General features: G+C 41.1%; 1 protein-coding gene across 5 annotated transcripts in view; it reads left to right on the top strand.

Annotated features, from left to right (window-relative positions):
- sytl5 (synaptotagmin-like 5) overlaps positions 1-21,758 on the top strand; it is a 58,806-nt gene that overhangs the window by 12,309 nt on the left and 24,739 nt on the right. For 2 of the 5 annotated variants that reach the window (XM_042213636.1, XM_014341210.2), the window contains exon 1: positions 52-237. The exons of 1 other annotated variant lie outside the window; for it this stretch is intronic. The gene's annotated coding sequence lies outside the window, so the exon portion shown is untranslated. Of the gene's footprint in view, positions 1-51; positions 238-21,758 lie in introns of those variants that run through there. 2 more of the 5 variants (XM_005945869.2, XM_042213637.1) reach the window with 2 other exon arrangements.

Here is a 21,758-nt window from a genome sequence, read left to right as displayed (position 1 = left end):
CACACACACACACACACACACACACACACACACACACACACACACACACACACACACACACACACACACACACCACGCCCCCTCCTGTCGGGAACACCCTGGCTGTGGATCTCTGCCTTCAGACGGTGCTGAGGCGCACCGACAGGCTCTCACACGGTTCATGATTCTCGGGCTGACTCCGCAGCCGGCCGTGCTCACCCCCCTCCGGACCCTCACCGTGAAAGGCGGGCACACCAGGTAAGACACCGCCGCTCTGCAGGTCAGCCGGCAGCGCTCCGGGACGCTGAAACACCGGCGCGTTGCATACGGCACATATGGTCAGCAGGTGCAGCTTGTTCGCAGTTCCTGATGTTTTATTTGTGCCTTTTCCTTGTTTTGCGGGGACGAAAGAGGAGGGGAGGGGGCTCTCTCCGTCCAACATCACGACCACGACCTCAGAGGACTCAGCACACATCAGTGGGTCCAGACAGCCCCGCTTCTTACCTAAAGTTAGGCGCGTTTGGGCAGGTGCATTGCAGCAGAAAGCTGGTATTTCCTTTCTTGCCTCCGCTGATTTCGACGGTAGATTTACCTGTTCGTTAATTTAATAACCTGTTGAGAATGTGTTGCACTGCTGAACTTGTTCCAGCAGACCGAAGAGCTGTTAAAGATGATGTGAAACATAAATAAAGCACAAACAATGCGTGTTTAGATCAAGTGATCTGAGCTGGGTTTGATGTGACAAGAAGTGACCGTGTAACAAGGCTGTTTCATCCTATTCTTCTTATAATAAACCAAGTTTTAGCCTAATTAGTGATGACCTTGTCCGCGGAGTCACCAGGATATCCCACCAGGTCTTTTCATGGGGATTTCACCGTAAAGGTGACAGGCGCACAGCAGTGGCCTCGGGATGCTGCTGAATGTATGGAGGCTAGGCTGGTTGTGTGACACAGTGCTCATTGTACTCTGGCTGCGCTGATAAAGAAACAGGCTGACCTCATTCTGCTGTTCAGAGGTGGGTTTTGCTTCAGATGAGCAGAGGTGCATGTGGGTGATTCAGAAATGAGAAGTTCTTCTTCCATTTGGTGGTTGAAATGTTGTCAGCTGCAGGATGTAAAAAAACCTCTGCTCAGCTACCAACAGGAAAACATGATGTATGCAGGATTTATTTATTAATATTTTATGCTTGGTTGGCTTTCCATCAATTTGGGGCCTCAGCCGTGGAGAATAAGTAATCATCGGTGACTCAAATGCATATTTGTGTGTTTTTGTTTCGGGATACAAAATGACAGAAAATTGAGGAAAAAGTGGCAAAAAGGATGTTTTCTGATTGCCTTGTTTTGTCTGAATCAACAGCGTGATAGTGAGCTATCACTCAAGAATAGTTCATTTTTTCATCAGTGATTTAGGCTCCAGAGTGAATTATTTGTTTGTAGATGGTATTTTTTTTTTTTAAGTGCTAAATAATTTTTGATTTAGAGAGGATGAAGTTGAATACTTTTTGAAATATCCAAGCAACAAGAAATCACCTAATGGTATTTACACAACTGGTGAAAAAAAAACTTTTAATTTCTTTCTCGTGTAATCAAAATAACAGTTTTTTCTTTTCTTTTTTTTTAAATTTGTCACTTGTTTGAATTTGCAATATTTGATTTAAAAAAATATATATTTGAAGCACCGATTGAAATGAGGAGCAAGTTTGCTCCTTAGGTCAGACATGTGGGCTGATCCATAATTAAATTGTATTTACTTTTCTTATTTGGCCTCAAGTGTTACATCTTAACAGCCAGTATAATGTGAAAATAGAAAAGCCCAATTCAACTTTCCCAAGTGGCTCTTAGACCTCAGACAGGGTTGGCTGCTGTCCAGAGTGGCTACTTAACACTGACAAAGTAGATTCAGACGAGAACTGGCAACGTTTTCATCTGTCAGCCCCGTCCACTGAGTAGATTTAAACAACACTGCTGAGCTAATGAGCTCATATATTGCATAATTTTTATTATGAACCCCTAAAGGCCAATGTGAAAGATCCAAAATGTACACTGCTGTTTCCTTCATAAACAACAAGCCATTGCAGTGTAAGAAATTATCCTGCCGTACTGTAATTTGTCATACTGACGCTTCCCTAAATTGGTTCATTCGGCTCCTCTAAGCAATAGGTGCGGTTATCATTTGAGGCTGTTGTATCGTTGTCTCGAGCAGGGTACCTCGGTGATGATAACCGAACCTTCATGCAGCACACCCGCTGTGGGGGTTGTGAGGGGAACAAATGGGCAAATAAAGAATGAGAGAAGCAAGCGAATGTAGGGATTCCCTGATGTCTTAACACAAAGGCAGGGGAGCTCATCCAGTAGTGCAGAAAGAATCCCTGGGGATTGCAGTCACACAGCATTAGAGGTCTCCGGGATCTGCCGGCACAGGATAGAGGAGTGTGTGCGTGCATTTGTATGTGTGCACATACATTTGCACGCACATGCATTCTTGTGACAGACACTGCAGGCTGCAGCCAAATGTGCCAGACTGATACTTGTGTGCTGCAAATCCAAAACCTCTGCTTAAAGTTTGAGTCATGGTGTGGCTCTTTGTATCAGATTGACTTGAGACAAAACTATTATACCACAAATATGTCATACTTTCTACAAAGTCGTATTTCAAAAAGCAAACTAGACAGCTGCACCACCTTTCTGTAGCTGTCTAGATTGCAGTATCTGACTAGCTCATGCTGCGCTTGTGGTTGATGCTCGCAGCGTTGTCGTGAGCTGTGAGATCTTGTTGTTGTTACAGATAAAGAAGGTGAAGCTTCTTTGGGAAGATGGTAAAATGTTGCTCAGTGCAGGATTTAAAGCCTCAATCTAAACTTGGTGTGGTCATAATCATTTCTATTTTTTTACATGAGAAAATATGTGAAGATATTTTCTGGAGTCTGAGAGCCAAAGTCCTCTGATTTCTTACGCTTCCTTCCATTCTTGTCTGCCTAACCGATTCAGGGTCCTGAGGGAGTGGAGGGAGGGTTTTTGGAGACTATCCCAGCTACCATAGTTCGAATCAAGGGGTACACCCTGTACAGGTTGTTAGCCTGTCGCAGAGCTAACACAGAGAGACAGACAACCATTCACATTCACACCAATGGGCAATTAAAAATCACCAGTTAAACTAACGTCACTAACTACATGTCTTTGAACTGTGGGAGTAAGCTGGAGTAAGGATTTCTTAGGCTGTATGATAAAATGTTCAAGTTGAAGGTTATAGTGCTGGATAAAAGAAGAGTAGCTAAGCCTCACACCTGACTTGCTGTATCCATAAAATATTTAATTCATTCCCTTGGCTTTGTCCATAAACTGTATATAAAAGATGGCCATGGCTTCTGTCTTCAGAAAGTGTCTTAAACAAACATTCATGTTTATGTCTGTGGGTGAAAAACAACATGTGGTGATCTCTAGGCTGTATCGTCATATAGTCCCTTTCATGTGATCACCAGTAACTGATGCGGTTGTCACTGGGGCAGGTAAGTGGAACGGGTTAATGTATACTAGTTAATGGAACTATATCCACCCACCATAATGCATACTGCACACCAGCGAGTTTATTTCCTCCATTTATCTCCTTCACAAAGCGACCAGCAGATGAGCCTTGTTTAGACAGCATCGAGCGATTGGAAGTACCGTAATTAGTGACCTTAAGTGGATGGATATGAGCTCAGCAGTTAAAGCAATGTTAACCTTTGTGTGACTTTTGTTTTCCTTAAATTTTCCTCTTTAGGACTAAATTTATAGTAATGTGTTCAAGACTTTCTTTGTGAAATGGCTTCCTGTCGCTTCTCCCTCTTCACCCTGCCCTCCCTTTACAGCAACACGCACACAAAGCTCTAGTGAAACCAGAAGTTTAGGAGAGGACATAAAGTCAATGTCTCTTCAAATGGTCAGTTTTATTCACCTCTGTTTTAATATAATGGATTTAATTTAAGTGGAGTGCAGAACATGGATTTGGGAGATGGTGGCATGAAGCTTTAGGAAGGCAAAATAAACTTGATATGAGCCGAGTAATAACAATATGTCATGCATTAATATTCTTCACCCTCACATGTCTGACTTAACAGGTATTTTTTAAATATTTGAATATTCTCTTAACACAATGGGCCTAAAATCACACAAAAGACATAAAATCTGGCTAAATAAAGTCTATAGTTTTGTTTTTTGTAACAGCTTTTTACCATATTGAAACAGATTTAAACAAACAGTGAACTGATTTCTTGCAGAAGGGTTAGTGATAGATTTTATTTTGATACAGTCTTTTCTTGTAATTTTACCAGTTTGGAAATATCTCATACTTGCAGTCCCTAATATTTCAAGCTTCATCTCTCTGTTAATGAGACATATGAATGAGCTGGGGCTAAAAATACATAATGTGCTTGCAGTTTCCTAGAAAGTCTGGAAACTTGAAATCCTTTTTTTTTTGTGTTATTCTCCGCCTCTGTAGGGAAGCCTTTTTGCCTCTTAAACAACGTCTCTCTGCATTGTTCTTTTACTCATATTTTCACAGATGTCTTAAAGAATTATGGAGATTCACACATCAAACTGTCGTCCTTTAAAGCGCGAGTCATATTGTGTTTAAGATTGGTGCACAATTACATTCAGATTAACTGCTGATGCCTGAGGTGCTGAAACAAAGCTCCTCCATGCTGCTGCACTGAATGTCTGATCTCTGTAGTGCAGTGTTGTGCGGGGTTTCCCTCCCTCCCACTCACTGATGGCGCTCTCATCCAAAGCTCTCCAAACGCATGCTGCTTGCCCGTTTGGTATGCAGCCTATAGCCCCGCGTGGCCTCAGAGATGCACCGCATCCCTGTTCAATCACAGCAGCAGCAAGGCAATCAGTAGGCAACCTGTCCAAACAACAACCCCGCGGATGTGGGAGGGGAGGGGAAAAGCATCTCGACAGCAGAAATGTAATTTGGAGGCAGTGCTGAGGGAAAGGGCTCAGTTGAGTAATAGATTGCTGGTCAGGGAGTGATGCCTCACTGTCGCCCTCCATAAACCTTGAATGTGTGGACACATGCCTCTGTGGGCGCTGCAGTGGGATGATGGGACACTTGAACCTAAACACAGTGTACAAACACTGAAAATGCCCGTTTTTTATTTAAAGTTGTATCCTTATCTTAGTGTTTCACAGCACTCAGCATGCTGACCGGGATGTGCCAGTGAAGAAAATCCACCCAGCACGGTGTACATGTAACACAGGCATTAATTAAATTCATTGTTGACATTTCGTGCACATTACGGTGTTTAATCATAACTATTTTAACCAGCTGCAGTGACGTGAATGGATGTGAGGAATTAATGGAAATGTGCAATAAACCTGGGCTGTGAAATGACTGCAGAGTTATGAATGATGAATGGAAAACTACTGATTAAAAAGCGCTATATGTTTGAAAACCAACAAATGGGGTATTACAGAGTTGAATGACTGTTATTTATCATTTAATTATTTGGCATTTTGCTTCTAAAATGTGTTCTAGTTAAATGGAAATCAACTGGATTTGAGCTTTAGAGTTAAATCTTGATATTTGGATGCTAGGAGTTGACTTAATCTTCCTAAAATCGATGTGACATGCTGTTAAACTCTATTAGTAAAGTAACTTTTTGACAATGGAGCCAATAATCAAAAGAATTGGGACTCCTAATAAAGGCTAGCTGCTAAGCTCTAAGCGAATAGACTTTTGTTTCCAGTAAGCGCAGGTTTGGAAAACATAAAGCTGAATCTGAAGTCAATGTTTACCTGCTGCTGAAGAAAAAGGCGAGGTTTTATATTTCATCTGGTCAACAAGGACTTTTATCAGAATGAGACAGGAGGTCACTGCCTTTATGTCGTCATAACAGACGGAGACTCACAGGTGTAGGATTATAACATAGTCCTCGTTGCTGTGTACATTTGAATCATGTAATCCTGAACATTAATCAGAAGTTTCGGTTAAATTTTCCGCCGACCTCACCCATATTTGTCGACAAGGGCAAAGTCCGTATTGGTTTTGTTGGTTCTGAGAAATGCAGTTGTGTTTTTGTTTTGTGTCTTTAGTAGTCCTCTTCTTACATTAAGGTCAGATTCATTTGAGCTCATTAATTAGCTGTTTTAGTTCCTCCAATGACGTTACAGTTCATTGACTCACATTTTTATATGTCGCAACACATCCAGTGCAGCGTGATTTCGAAAGTTGCATAAGTTAGAGATTATTGAAGATTTATAAATATTTGACTAATAATTTGTAGACTTCAGAGATCATTTGCTAACACATAGTTAACCTTGGCTAACTTTCAAATCCATGCAGCTGGAGATTTACATGGGTGTGAATGTTGGTTTGTCTACTGAATTAAATACAGAAATAGTTCTTCATAGCCCCTCCTGATATAATACTGGAAATGTGTTGGTGAGCAGGCTTTGAAAGGCTTCTAGTTGTTCTTCATGCTAATTACAGTAGCTTGCTTATGAGCAGAACCTAGCTCACATTAGGTTAGTATGCTGGGCCCTGGTCACACATGCCTAGAGACTGGTTGGCAACCACCTGGCAACCACTTGTTGCTAGGATAAAAACAGTATTCCTTCCTGACTGATGTCAGTCGCTGTTAAATTGACTGCTAAAGCCCTAATTGTGTAGGCTCTAGAGACCAGTTTGTGACCCACTACTAACCATGGGACACTAGAAAAAAAGTTGCATTTCCCAATCTGTAGTTGGCAAGTGTTTGCTGGAGGTTGCTGGCAGTTAGGCGAAATTTTCACAAAGAGCTAAATGGCGGTACTCCAAAAATCTACTTGTGATTGCTTTGGTTGCTGGCAGATTGCCGTCATCACCTGTAGTTTGTATAGAAAACGCCAACTACTCTCCAACCAATCGCTAAGTGCTAGTGCAATGCGAACCTGAAATGACAGTTTGCAGTTAAAGTAAAAGTTACATGTTTGGAAATGCGTTCATTTTAAGTGAAAGCACAGCTCGAGTCTTTGTTTCCAGTTTACGTATCAAGTTTTGTTACTGCTTGGTCTTTACAGCTGTTTGCAGACAAATTGCCATCTTCCATGCAAATTACAGGCGACTGTGGGAGTCTGTTAGTGACCACAGCAATCACAAAGATTTTTCTCTCTTTGTGCCCTGTTTCACCTAGCAACAGACAGTAACCTCTAGGGACCGCTTTCCAACAAGTCGAGGACTACACTTTTTCCCACGTAACTGAGGCTTTAGACCTTGAGAACTTTGAGTGACTATAAATCTATAATCTATAAGAAGTCTTCTAATAGAAGATCCCCAGTCCAAACCAAGAAGGAAAACGAAACTCTTTGGGGTTGCATCAGCAAGTTTAGCTGCTGTTAAAAATCTGCCAAATCAAAGTTCCCAGTCTTGTGTCTTGAATTTTTGTACTAATTTGAAGTCTCCCATTCCTTCTGGCAGCTTTAGTCTTGCTTTATAAGAGTGCAAAGTGATGTTTCACAACATGACACCCTTTCGTAAAAACGACTAATCCACAAATTAAGCACAATTAAAGCAATATAAGGCATGAACAAACCTGTTAGCTGCTTCTTTGGTAGCGCTTTCTAATTGTGAGTTGGAGGAGCATCTTTGAACTTCAAAACAAAACCTTTTTCCAGCCTATGTGAGAAATCAGTAATTGTCTGTGGTTGCTCTGAAATGCAGAGCAGGATGCCCTTTCTGTCAAAACGTCCTGTGCTCTAAATATTGGTTGCTGAATGCTAATTATTTTGCAGAAGCAGTTGTTTTGGCTCCTAGCCTGGATTTTCCACAAGCATGTGGGATGCCAGGAGCTGGCATATAGAACAGAAAATGTTTTGTTCCATTTCAGATGAATGTATGTCATGGCCATTAACAACATAATCCTTAGGAAAATTATAAATGCATGCTGTAACACGTTATGGGGATAAATAACATCCAGAAGTGCTTTAAATCCGGAGGATTCAGGTCCCACCTGTCTGTCTAAACAGCAGTTTGTCTTTGCTAGAAGATCTTTATTCATCGATCTGCTGTGGAGGCTCTGCCAGCCCAGACGCTTAACACTGAATTTCATTGTGCAACTGTCTAGATTTTCCAGCTATGCTAATGTACCAGCATACAGCGCAATAAAGCCGAAATGATGCAGGGCTTATCATACGAATTTTCATAATCCATTAGCATCTGCCCAGCCTTAAATTACACATGCTGTTCAGTTGTTACGCTGTGATTAATACTAATGCTGCTATGAACATGTACGCACGCATGCATGCAGAGGATCTCCCTTCTGTCCATTAGCTTGTAGTGTCTTGAAAAGATGAAGGAAAGTACAGTTTGGTTGGACTGGAGCGTTATGAAATATTCAACCATGTTAGTGAAGGGAGCTGGTTTAACCCGAACATTTCTCTCACTCCTCTCCTCTCGAAGAAGAAGAAGCAGCAGTGGCAGCAGAAACTGGGTTAATGAGATCCTGCCTCATTCTAAAAGCTCTTGTCTCTTGTTCTTTAAGTGTTTGCGCACTGGCAGCATGCAAATCTATTACATATCTGACTATGTAAAGTTTTCTCAAAACATAAAGACAACATTTTTAAATCTTAGTTTAATCTGTTCTTTAAAATCTGCCTCCCCTCATCAGAGGGTATGATGGCAAAGAGTAAAAGTAAAGATTTCAGACTCTCTGCAGTGAAAATCTTTGTTTATCCAACAAACAGACTTCCTGCACTTGAACCGTCTCACAGTTTCTAAACAGTGCCAGATTTGAGGAACAGGCGCCAGACTGTGGCTTCAGTTCTGGACAATTTTACTGCTGCTTTTCAGTCCTGCCAGAATAAACTGGCAGCTTTCACACTGCAGACATGAGAGCAGCTGATCATACTGAAGACTGAAGGACCAAATGGCATCTCTGTCACTGGCCACGCAGAATCTAAGGAAACAAATGTAATAATACAGGTTAAATCATTATTTTGATTTACATCAGAGGCCTGTCTTATTTCAGCAGGTGTTTTACACGTCTGCTGGTGTAGTTGTGAGAACCATTTTCTAAATTAAGTCTTGTAAGTGGGTATACATTTTGTCATCATGCACTTTTATAAAGCAAGAGAAGTACAAACAGATCAATTTGCAGATGTAATTCAGTGTTGTAGGCTTTGCAGTGTTTGCAGCTGTTGGTTCTTGGTTTTACCCTTAAAAAACATCATATCTTGTTGATTTCAGTCACTCTGAGGTCATTCTAGGGGCAAGCTGAATTCTTTTTGTCAATGTGATGCTGCAGATTGATTCAGACCTGGCAGTAACAATTTCAATTACAATGTGAGATTCTTGTCAGAGCTTCATTCTGAGTCTGTGCTGCTCATATAACATCTTCCATTGTTCATATGGGCTGTCTTCTGTAATATGACTGCTAGCTGCATTGTCTTGACACGGTGTATTATTGCTTACAGAGCATTGTGTGCAGCCCACACACTATAAACCAACCCTTTTCCCTCTCGTCTTGTTGTTTACCTTCAAATGTCTTAACTGTTCAGTACACCGTTCACTGTAAACATGACAGCTCTTTTTGTATCCTCTTGTATAAGACAAGACCTCAAAACCCATATCAGCTTCAGTGTAGATTACCAAACAAAACTGCAGTTACTCCAACAATTACAAAGCACTCCATCTTCGTTCCTGCATGAATCAGATGGAGGAAGTGAGTCATCAAGCTGAACGAGGATTCCTATTGGGTTTGGTTGGCCTGTGGGACTCCAGATGCAGTGCGGCGCTGGCCGAACAGCTGAAGCAAAAACCTAGCTGTGTGAGGCCAGTGTCAGCCTAAAAGCAAATCTGGCAAATCATAAGGTGACTTGGGAGGGGAACATGATACAGTGTACAGTGGAATACTTTGAGGATTCCCAGGAAAAGGGGATGGCTTGCACATAGAGCTGGGCGATATGAGATTTTTTCATATCACGATATGTTTTTTCATTTCAGGCGATAACGATATTTATCACGATATAAGCCAAATAACTATATTTGTAAGATTTAAATGTGCCGTTGCTCACAAGTAAAATGTGAAATAATCAGCAGCTTGTTTTTATTTAAATATTTATTTCCCATAATAAGTTCAACAGGGTAGATGTACTTAAGGAACATGAGACTTTTTCAGATAAATAAAGGCAAATATTGCAAACTACACAAAAGGCAGCCGCTAAAGCGTTTAAGTTTCAAAATAGAACAAACGAAACAGACTACTAAATTGTCAATTCCACTTAGAAACAAAATATTAATTCTAAAAATAAATCTTAGTTTGTTTTACAGAAGAACAGACAAAACTGACTAACTTTTGTCAATATCAAATAAACTGAGAACTAAAAGGAAATTCTCAATCTCTCCTTGTTGTATAGCTAGCTTTTCAAACAGTTTTAACAGTTACTTTAGTCTGACAAAAGCCGAATGACGAATTAGCGCTTCCAGTCAGAGACTGAGGCTACGTCCACACGTACACGGGTATTTTTGAAAACGGAGATTTTCCGTTTTCGTTTTAAAAAATAATCCCGTCCACACATAAAGGCAGAAATGAAGGAAAACGCTGCTATGAACATGCCAAAGCAGCAGGTGGCGCTAGATTCCTAACCGTGCAGAAATGTTGGCCAATCAGAAGTCTAGAAGCCTCGGTGGGAAAAAGTAAACAAAGCTGGGCATAGAAGCAGAACCGAGCCGTATGTGTGGAGGGACAGTAACTGTGTGTATATGTAAGCATTTAAACACTGCAGAGAGTAGAATTAACAGTATTGTAGAAATTCATTTCACCGAAACAATAACGTGGCGCACAGTGTGACGCATGCACCAGTTTATTGTATTTCCAGACTTGCTTTCGGCACAATTTACAGTGCACGCTACTCTGTTTTTTGTCAGACTTGAAATAGCCGAAATACCTTCACACTACGGAACTTCTATGGCTCTTCCGTTGACAATCTCTCCGGCGTTGGAACCATCATCTGTTTTCTCTTCGGTCACGCTCGGTTGATTTTTCTAGTCGGCACACTCATTTCCTCCATTACCCGCTGGCTGCTTCCCAAACAAACACACTTGCGGCTTGGCACTTGTGCTTACGTAACAAGTCACGCGACGTGACGCTGCGGCTGTGATTGGTTCGGCTCTGCGCTACTTAATTTGGATTGGCTGACCTTTTTTTTTTTCTTTTTTCTTTTTTTTGGAGGACAAGAGCGGCGAGGTCTATCGCGATAGCTTAATTTCTCTATCGAGTAAAAGTTATATCGCGATACATATCGTTATCGTTCTATCGCCCAGCTCTACTTGCACATCACTGGGGAAAATCTCACTGAGGTAGTTAAACCACTCCTCATAGCAGGGCCCCCAGGGGCCTGAAGTTCTGGATGCTGTGGTCTGTCTGCATGGAGGTCTGAGGTGGTGGTGCCTATTTTTAACAAGTGGTGCTGGAGGTATGGTACAATTACACAGGGGGCCATACTCCTCAGCCTCCCTGGAAAGGAAGGCCAGGGTATTGGGTAGGAGAGTCTGTCCATTAGTCAAACCTTGGATCAGGAGGAACAATATGGTTTCTTGTCCTGATTGCCAAACGCTGGAGGAGCTCTTAGTTTTAGGCAACAGTAATCACAATGCTGAGGAGATGAGGAGAAGAAAGGTCCTTTGCTTTAGTTTGATTTGTATTTCTCTCACAAACCGCTGTGTTTTAAGGCATTCTGTACTCCAAACAAGGCTTTTGGGGTCAGAACACTTGGTGTGCATTAAAGGTAAAAACCTGGTGTACGTATCTTTCCCTTTGAAGTCCAGATGGGGTTTTCTCTTCCTGGAAGTCTTTTATTTTACCAGCAACACCTAACGGCACAGCACAATAATCACGACCAATTTTCTGGGTCTGTCTCTTCTGCAGTTTCTCTGCTGGTTTGTTTTGGAGGATAAACAGCCTTTTCCTGAGCTCACGCTGCCCTTTTCCTCTTAATTAGCAGGTGAAATGACACAAGCAACCTTTCAGCACAAGGACAAGCAGCCTTCAGATAAGAGTGATGCCCGAGAGTTCAGTGAAGGTGAAAAGAAGAAAAAAATGGAAGGAGTGCAGGGAGATTAAGAGAGCACAGCTAACGGGGGTTGAGAGAGGGGGTGGGATAAGACTTTTTTTTTTTTTTTTAGAGGAACTGTCTATGCTGGTTTGTTTTTCCTATTTTCTGCTCCATTGAGCCTGGCAGGGAACTGTGGAGGCCTGCAGGCTTGATAGGTCATTACAGAGGACGGCTCTGCTGCGAGTGTAATGTTACAGCGGCTGTGACATGTGTGCTTCATGGCTGTAAGGGCAGCACTTTAAATGTTGGTCAAGGCTTGGTAGCAAATGTGTTAAACATTGGTGGCTTGTATCTTAACTGTGAAAGACAGCCATGGAGGAAATCTCTTTTTTTTCTTTTCAGTAACTCAAGAAAGGAATTTTTTTTTTCAAATATTATTCACAAAAAAATCTGAAATATCAAAAATCTAAATTTCAAACTCAAGTTTTTCTTTTATTATCTGTATATTTTATGCATTCTAGGTAGCGTTTTAGCAATTTAGCTGGTGTCTACTAACTAATGTAATATATAAACTATACACATTTCTGACATGCTCTCACTCAAAGCTTAAGCTGTTAAATGAAGGATGGAAAAACATCATAACAAAAAGTAAGCTTACCACTTCTTTAAAAAAAAAATGTAACATGACTTGTCCTGCTGGTATTTGAACCACAAAATGGACTTCTCGTTTGTCTGTTTGAACAAAATGCTGCCACAATGTCAATTTCCTTCTTAAGTGTCATTGAGTTTGGAGCTGACTCAGAGTAAACATTCACTAAGCTAACAGTCACTTTAAGTTTGAGTGAACTCTGGTTTCTCAGCAGTAGTTTGTTCCTCCTGCTGCCAAAGATAATGGCTGAGTCCTGAAAGACAATTGATGTTGGGTTAGCTCTTCTTACCCAAGTAACTCTGACAGCAGTCGAATCAAAGAGAAATTGGTCAGAGAGTAAACATTAGAGCAGGTAACCGTTCATCTCCAGCCCTAGTATAAAGCGGCAGAAGATGGAAAACCTCATATAAACTCTATAAACACTAGACAACTTTATTAGCTATACCTTGCTAGTACTCAGTCAGACCCCATTTTGCCTTCAGAGCTGTCCTAAATCTTTGTGATACAGATTCAACACGGTCCTGGAAACACTTCTCAGAGACTTTGGTCTATAGTGACATCATAGCGTCACACACTGGCTGCAGATTTGTCTGCTGCACATCCATTACTTGATGTCATGTCAAAGATGCTTTACTGAATTGAGATCTGGTACTAAATGGAGGCTATTTGAGTAAAATGAACTCATTTTTATGTCCAAGAAACCAATTTTAGATGATCTGAGCTTTGTGACATGGTGCGTTATCCTGCTGGAAGCAGTCATCAGAAAATGGGTATGCTGTGGTCATAAAAGAAACAATCGCACACACCATTACATCACCACCAGCTTGAACCATCGATACAAGGCAGGATTGAGCTATGCTTTTTTTTTTTTTGTTGTTGTTGTTTTTGAAAACTTCTTACCCTATCTGCCCCTTCTCACTCTACCAGCACTTAACACTACAATCTACCTCAAGGTTCAGAAATGATCTTCTTCATCTACGTTGTAATGCGTGGTTATTCGAGTTACTGTCAGCTTGAAGTCATCTGGCAAATCTCCTCTTATCCTTGGCATCAACAAGGCATTTTCTCCTCGAGAACTACAGCTCACTAGATATTTTCTGTTTTTCAAACCATTCACTGTAAACTTCAGAGACGCTTGTGTGGAAAATCCCAACAGATCAGCAGTTTATGAAATAATCAGATCAGCTCATCTGTCACCAATAAAGTCAATTAAATCAACTTTCTTCCCCATTCTTATGCTCAGTTTGAACTTCAGGGGGTTACTTTTACCATACAATGATACATACATTGAGTTACTGCCATGTGATTGGTTGATTAGATATTTGTGAAGCAGGTGAACATGTGCACCTAACAAACTGGCTATTGAGTGTTTGTACCCGCTTTAAACATCCTCCTCTCCCACAAATCCAAAATAATATTTGGAAGGTTGCAGGTATCAGGTTCTTTGAAGTGAACTACTTTTTACAATACATTTTTGATGAGGTCTTAATCAACAAGCGTTTATAATTGTTCCAAACTGTGCAAACGTGGAGGGGAGAGGGGTTGTTCCCCATTTATAGGAAAAATGTTACAAATTTTGGGACGTGAGTATAAGAGAGATTTATCCAACTGCTATTACAAACAAAATATCCTGAGCAAAAACCTCCTGAGTGTCTATAGCTCAGGAGGGTAGAGCAGGTTGTGTACTAATTGGAAGGTCAATGCTTGATCCTTGGCTCCTCCACCAGTGACAATGTTAGAAAACCCTGAGGCGAGATACTGAACCCTAAGTCACTCCTGTTGCATATGTCGGATGTACGAGTGTGTGAATATTAGCTTAAAGCTAAGAAGAAAGTGCTTGTATGAATGTAGATGAATGAGGCATCTAGTAAAAGACTCTCTGTGTGCTCAAATTGAGTAGAAAACTGCTATATAAGCACCAGTCCATTTACCATTTACAGATGTTCTTACTGGGACACTAAGTGTGGATTAATTAACCACTATCTTATTGGCAGGTTCTTGACATATTGCTCACACTGCATGGTAACAAGCTGCCAAGGCCTTTAACAGCTTACTGAGATACAGTGTCAAGGGCAGTGATTTTTTTTCCCTCCAACATTTATCACTGGAAAAGCGCTGGAAAAACGTCTGCAAAGCCAACATTAGTGGAAACGGACTGCTGCAAACATGTAACAACAAAACAAACAAATTAAGTATTTCGCCTGGTGTGACGGTGGGGTTATCCGTGCGCGGGGGAGCTATCTTGGAACAATGAAGCTTGAACAAATGAGGTTTTCTAAAGCTTTTCCTCAGCAGGCAGCTTTGAATGCTCTCACACAGGGTGAGACGCAGTGATCGGATAGCTCAGCTAGCAGTCATCCTTTCTTTGAAGACGTTTGTTAGACTGCACTCAGCAGCCAACAAGAAGTTCAAACAAAACCCGTTTTTTTTTTCTCTCAGACACAGGTGGTCACAACTTTTAGGGATGCTGCAGGAATCCTTTAAAGTTACTCCCCCCAGTTCTGTTTTTGGGAAGGTGCTTATAGTATTTGGAGATGCAAAGAGGCTGGAGATGAAAGCAAATGTGAAAAGCACCTCATTTGAGGCAAACTGGCAGCTTGCATCCAACAGTCTTCTGAAACAGCCAGACTCGAACAATTATGATCACACAGCGGTTGACTGGCTGTTTGGAGATGAGACACTAAAACTCCCTCGTGGTTCCACAGAGCTACTTCTGCCACACTTTGTGGTTGTAGATTAGTGTAATGTTTTTTTTTTTAAATTCCTTTTTTTTTTAAACGATCATCATGTGTCACCTCTCTGTGATTGCAGCTTTGACTGTGGTGGTTTGAAGCACCTTTAAAGCACTTTTGCCTTCAGATACGTGAACAAAGTCACCCCACTCTAATCTTCCGTCCAGGAAAGATGACTCATAGACAGCCAATCGAGGAAAGATATCGCAAAGTTTGGCTGCCGTTCTCCTATATATGTCTTTCTGCTGCATGTTGGCATCACCTTCTTCGCAGACAAAAGGCCAAATCAGGCGACGACAGAGTGTTAGTCACTGTTATGCAAAGTGTCAGGCTTGATGGAGGTGGGTTATTCTAATGCTGCTTCATTACCTTTAAGCCAACCAAGTAATTAAGGTTTTAAATTGGATTCCAGTTGACAAACCGTGGTGAGCCGTGTTTCGGGAGAGTTATTGATATGCAGGGAGTTCAGGGAATGAATTGATGAGCGAGGAGTGAAGGAAATTCACGCTGACAGCAGGTTTTCGCTGATTGGCAGTGACATGAACAGTGTGTCTGACAGACCTCCAGGCTGAGAGAAAGGGTCATTAGTGCACTGCAGATATATTATCCACCCTGAGGTGTGTGTGTTAGAGTCTAAGCAAGAGACTAAAAAAGAGAAATCTACGAATGCTTTCCAGTCGGACAAACACGTCATGTATTGTTGCTGGTGTGATTTTTGTCCTCACCCAAATCCACCTCACATTTCTTCCCAGAAACCTCTCCACTCTGCTCCAGCGTGCCACATCTCATCTCGAGCTTTCCGGTGAAGACGCAGCCTGCCTATTGATTTCACCCCACTGTGAACACTGGTTCACATCCGATAGCAGGAAGTAGATTACATGGTGGGGAGATGCACGGCTGAGATAGCAGGATAAATCTTATTTCCGCCCTCAGATAAGATGGTTGAGCTGGAAACCATTCTGAACATGCTTATAGATTGTTGTCTGTATCTGCACAGCAGAAAGCAATAAAGTAAGAGTCTGTGCGCTAACTGCTTTATAAAGAGCTTCTCAGTCTGAAGACTCTCCGCTGGTAAATTATGTTGTCCCGAGCCTGGCTTTTATGTGCAGTCGTCTATCTCAAGAGGTTTGTGCTTCATCTCATTCTGATGCTTAGAGAAGCAATTGAATTTTATGTCTGAGTGTAGATTTGTCATCATTGTGAGATTGGTTGTAAAAGTATGTGGGTTAAAAAAAATGTTTGACTCACAGGTGCAAAAGATCAGAAGCAAACGGTGTACAGGAAGCAGGCTGAGGCAGAATCCAAAGCACACGCAAGATTAAAGAAACACAAGAGCTGAGGCACAGAGTCGGTCGGATCAGGCTACTAAAACTAGAAGAGCCTTTGTAAAGTATTAAGGAATTATCCAAAAACCTACAGGTTTCTTTCTTAGCACAAAATCAGTTTGATAGTTTTTGTCCTGCTGACACTGTAAAGATTTATCCAGCAAGACACAAGTCAACATCGTGGCATCAATTTTATTTTATTTTTTTAAAATAAATAAAAGTATCTGAGCATTTTAAATGGAACCACAGCAAGCCCATTTGAGTCATACCTTCAATTTGTAGTTGTACTTAGATGGATGTGTGTGGCAGTGCCGAGAATTGCTTTCCTGTTAAAATGCTCCAGCTCTGGTTGAGCAACACGTTTTGGACATTATCTTCAAGCACTCTCTTTATATGATGCAGTATTTATTGTTAAATCGATGACTGGAAGCAGGCCCGAGGCAGTGAAGTAGCCCCAAACCGCATTCTGATCATCGTGCTTCAAGGCTGGTTGGAGGCTCTCCTGAAAAGCTTTCTTTGGTTTGCACGAAACACGTCTGCACTAACTGTGCAAAAACAACTCTGTGTCCATAGCACATTACTCCAATAGAGCTGCTCTTTGTCTTCATGGTCATTGGCCAATAGTCTTTTATGCACTGATGTTTGCTCTAATACCAGATGCTTTTTGTCTGGCACACCTCCCATACAGGATCTGATTTTACATGTGATGACTATTGTTGCGTCTTTACCTTACAAGATAAAACACACCTTGAGGGGTTTGTTTTTAGTAACATCATTTTTGCACCAAATGGCCTGTTCCTATTGGTTGGCAGCTGTTCAAAATTAGATGAGCATATTGCCGTAAAATATTTTATTTCATGTTATTAGGAGATCTTTTCAAATCCCCTGCTAGGATCATATTCATTCCCAACCTTTTCTTCTAAAGGCGTCTGAGAATCCTTTTAATTTGATCTGACCCTACGTGACCTTTTTCATAATCACTCAAGACTTTTGTACAGTGTTGTGATTTAATGGATGTGAAGTTGTGATAAATGTGACTAATTACCAAGATGACGTTGAAGTTTAATTTTAAGCGTAAGTTGTTTATCGTGCTCATCTGTTAGCACTTTATCAAAAGGATCTTTGATTATCTAAATATGCTCAACAGACGCGTGCCGACTGTAAAGATTTCCACTCTGAAAACAAAAGCGTTTGAATGATGGCAATAAATTGAGAATCTATCAATAATCTGTCGGTTAAATGGGGTGTAATTACATTCTGTATTTGTTTGCTCTTTCAAGCAGGTCTGCTGTATTGGTGCAGTCTGCATGGTAACATAAGCAGCGTTTATGAGTCAGAAATGTGTTTTTGCAGTACTGTCAATATAACACGAACACGACAAACGCGCGAGCGAGGGGTGGTGATTAAAAATGTGTGCGTAAACAGGTGTACTGTACCTGGGGGAAAGAGGCACTTGCTATCCAAAGAAAACAGGAATTTGCTCTGTCATATTCTCTGGTGTTTGCAGTGGCAAGGCGTAAGCAGCTGTGAAGTGTGTTATTATTGACCTTGGATGGTGAATAATTGATGCTTCCTACACTTAGAGGAAGTCTGCCCTTGTGTGTTTGTGTGTGCTCCACATAAACACCCCGTGTTGTTTGTCTGAATCCGGCAGAAGGTGGTCTGCGGCTGTGTCAAGCGACCCGCTGTTTAATGGTCATCAGGGATGCTCTCTGTTATTCATCATCACTACCGAGTCCGACTGCATTAATGATTCAGCATCCTGTGAATCGCCGCAGGAGGATTCAGAAGCTATACATTAAAACAAAATAGTTGAGCCACAGTACAATCTGCCAGTTTTTATCCTGGGGAGAACTTCCCTGACTGACTGACTGTTATAAATGAAGCTGTCTGATACATAGAGCTGGAAATCTTTAAACTTTATTAGGTGATACAGACTCTCAGTTCTTGTAAACACTTCTTTGGGCGATATACATTGCTGTGCCTGGGGACGTTATCTGGAAAAACCTGTGCCTCCCAGGAGATGAAGAATCTGCTGATTAAAGGTGAAGGGATAACTCTTTAAGGAAAAACTGATCTCTCGAGTCAAAGATCTAAGCTGCTTCTTGCTGCAATAACATGTCTAACGCTGGAGTCGAAGCTGGTGAATTTTCAGTTTGAAGAAGTCAGCGTGACCCACATTTTCTACATAAACACACTATATAATGTTCTCGCAACCTCACTCATCCCGCTAGAACTCTCTCACAGAAATGCTTTGTGCAAGGCTTTTAAGGTTTATAATCCAATATGATTTATCGAATTGCAGCAAAACCTTATATCATCTAATGCATATCTGGCATTGAGAGCTATAATTAAAAATATACTGCAGTGAACAGTAGCTAATGCTATTTCTGTGGTGCTGACATTAAGGACTCTGCTGCGCTACTGTTTTAGTTTCACACCTTCTCTCCATAGAAGTCAGACTCTATGTGCTGTCTGATGAAAGGACGGCAGTGTTTTATTTTGTTATTTCCTTATTTTATTTGTTTGCTGTTTTAAAGAAAATCCACTGGTTTATTGTTTTTTTTTTTTTATCCTTAGTGACAACGCCAGCTGTGTTTGTTAATGTTGGGGAGTTTAATCGGCTATGATGGATGGAACATAACAGTTAAGCTGAAGCAAAATGCTCCCTTGGAGTCATTCTGAGCTGCTGCATCATTATTTCACAAGTAACAGAGATGAATGAACTGTACATCAGTGCCTTCTTTCCTTGTCAGACTCCAGGGTGGGGGGGCACACATAAAATATTACAGAGGGCTGCTCCTGGTCTTTGGGATGCACTGAACCCTAGTTGTAAGGTTAACTGTCTGTAGCACATGACCATGTAAAGAAAATTGGAAAGCTAGCATTTGGCTCAATTTGTGGCAGTGATTGCTTTTATGTACACCCACCTGACATTATATTAGGTACACCTTTCTAATACCAGGTTGAATCCCCTTTTTTGCTTTCAGAACTGCAGAGTTCGTCATAGCACAGATGCAACAGGTTGCATGAAACATTCCTCAGGGATTTTGGATTTCATCGTCATGCTCAAGAAACCAGTTTGAGGTGATTTGAGGTTTGAGACATGGCTATTGTTGCGTTTTCAGTTTCACCCCAGTTCTTTTTATTCCTCAGTTCTCCAGAGACGACACCGGAACTTAGTAGTTATTTCACAAAACCTTTATCTTCAGTCACTCATGCACCTTCCAGAAGTGGAGAGAATTCCTCTGCAGATCTCAACTTCTTTGTCTGGTACAACGAGTTTTATACGAGCGTTTTCCTCTCTTTCCTATCTGTTCCATATAGTCCTAGCATCCCCCAACTGTGGCTTCCTATTTCCTTTTATGACTGGCAGATCAAATTCTGATCCTACCATTTGAATGTCACAGCAGGAATCAAGAGTTATCAGACCAGTTTTCCAATGCTGGTGAGCCTGTGTGAGTTGCGGCCTCAGATTCCTGTTCTTAGGTGAGAGGAGCAGCGCCTGGTGTGGTCTTCTGTTATTGTAGCCCATCTGTTTCAAGTTTCAACATGTGGTGCTCAGACCAGCCTGTCTGGCACTAACAACCACATAATGGTCAAAGGTTCTTTTTCTTCATTCTGATGCTCAGTTTTAACTTCAGCAGGTTGTTTTGATCATGCCTACAGGCCCAAATTCATTGAGCTGCCTTCATGTTATTGGCTAATTAGATTAGCCAGCAAACCAACAGCGGTTTTCTTCTTGAACTCATGGGAGACTGGGCCCTTTTTGCCCAGTCTCTTTCTTATTGTTGAATCATGAACTCTGACCTTAACTGAAACATGTGAGTGGTTTTTTAATGTTGTTCTGGGTTCGTTTTTTTGACTTCCTGGATGAGTCGTCCATGTGCTCTTAAAGTAATTTCTTTAGGCCGGCAGCTCCTGTGAAGAGTTACCACTTTTCCAAATTTTCTCCATTTGTGGAAAATGGCTGTCATTGTGGTTCAGTTCAGTCCCAAAGCCTTAGAAATGGCTTGTAACCCTTTCCAGACTGGCTTTTTATCTCATGTGTTTCCGTTTTGTTTTTTTATGAGTGAAGTAAAAAGTGTTTGTTAAAGAAGATTTAATTAAATGTAGAAAATAATGAGCATCTCTAACCTGACTGCAAGATTATTGGATATGACTAATGTTTGGCTTATTTCTGCCACATCAGTTTGATTATAATTTGATGATTTTGCGTATAGATTTATTCTGTTGTTTATAATCTGCAATAACGATTTCAACCACATTAGCAGTCAGTATTAAATAATCGCGTATGTATTTTTTCCCATCATTTCCTGTGTGTGGAGCAGAGTTGAATGCCTCCCTCACTAACTGCTTTATGAGTAAGCACTGATGTGGGTGTACCCGGTGAAATATTGTGTTGTTTGCAACATGCAGTAATGCTCAAATAACAAAATAATAGTCATGAAGTCTTCCAGTTAAACCAGTCACGGTGTGTGTATAGAGTTTCATTCAGCAGCATATTGGAGCTCGAGATAGTCTGTCTGTACTTGAACTTAGTTCAGTTTTTATTTATTTTTTCTGCAAATCTTAAAGTGCTAAACAACTGGGGAGAACAGATGTTTATTTTAATCAGAGCAGCAAAACAATGTGAGCAGAGGGTACAGCAACCATTACAAACAAAACATGAAAGACACGAGGGAGATGGTGACTGATATTTCATATTTCATCCCCGCCTTCTCTCCGGACCCAAGATGACTGGATCTCAGTGGGGGGGGGAGGAAAAAAAAGTTCAGAGGCATTTAGAATCATTTATTTAAAAGCCACACAGCAGCAGGATGTGACGCTGAATCAAGTTGAGCTACAGTGCCTGTACTCCTCACAGTGAAGAAACAGTGCAGCAATGCAGCTCATTGATGTGTTTTTAATTGTCTTTAGGCTCTGTTACATATGAATGTATTAAAGGACTCTGGATAAAAGCGTAGCACGGGTATCGAGGATCACTCAGTGTTGGTTTTGGTCTTTAGAGGGGAATCTGTGACAGTAAGGAAAATATAACACATCGACAATATCAAGAAGCCCA

Source organism: Haplochromis burtoni, unplaced genomic scaffold (assembly GCF_018398535.1).
Source record: "Haplochromis burtoni strain Fernald_Lab_line unplaced genomic scaffold, NCSU_Asbu1 Contig_462, whole genome shotgun sequence".
In the NCBI taxonomy this organism is placed as follows: Eukaryota; Metazoa; Chordata; class Actinopteri; order Cichliformes; family Cichlidae; genus Haplochromis; species Haplochromis burtoni.
The sequence above is the reverse complement of the archived record's forward strand: the minus strand, read 5'-3'. Positions and strand labels throughout refer to the sequence as shown.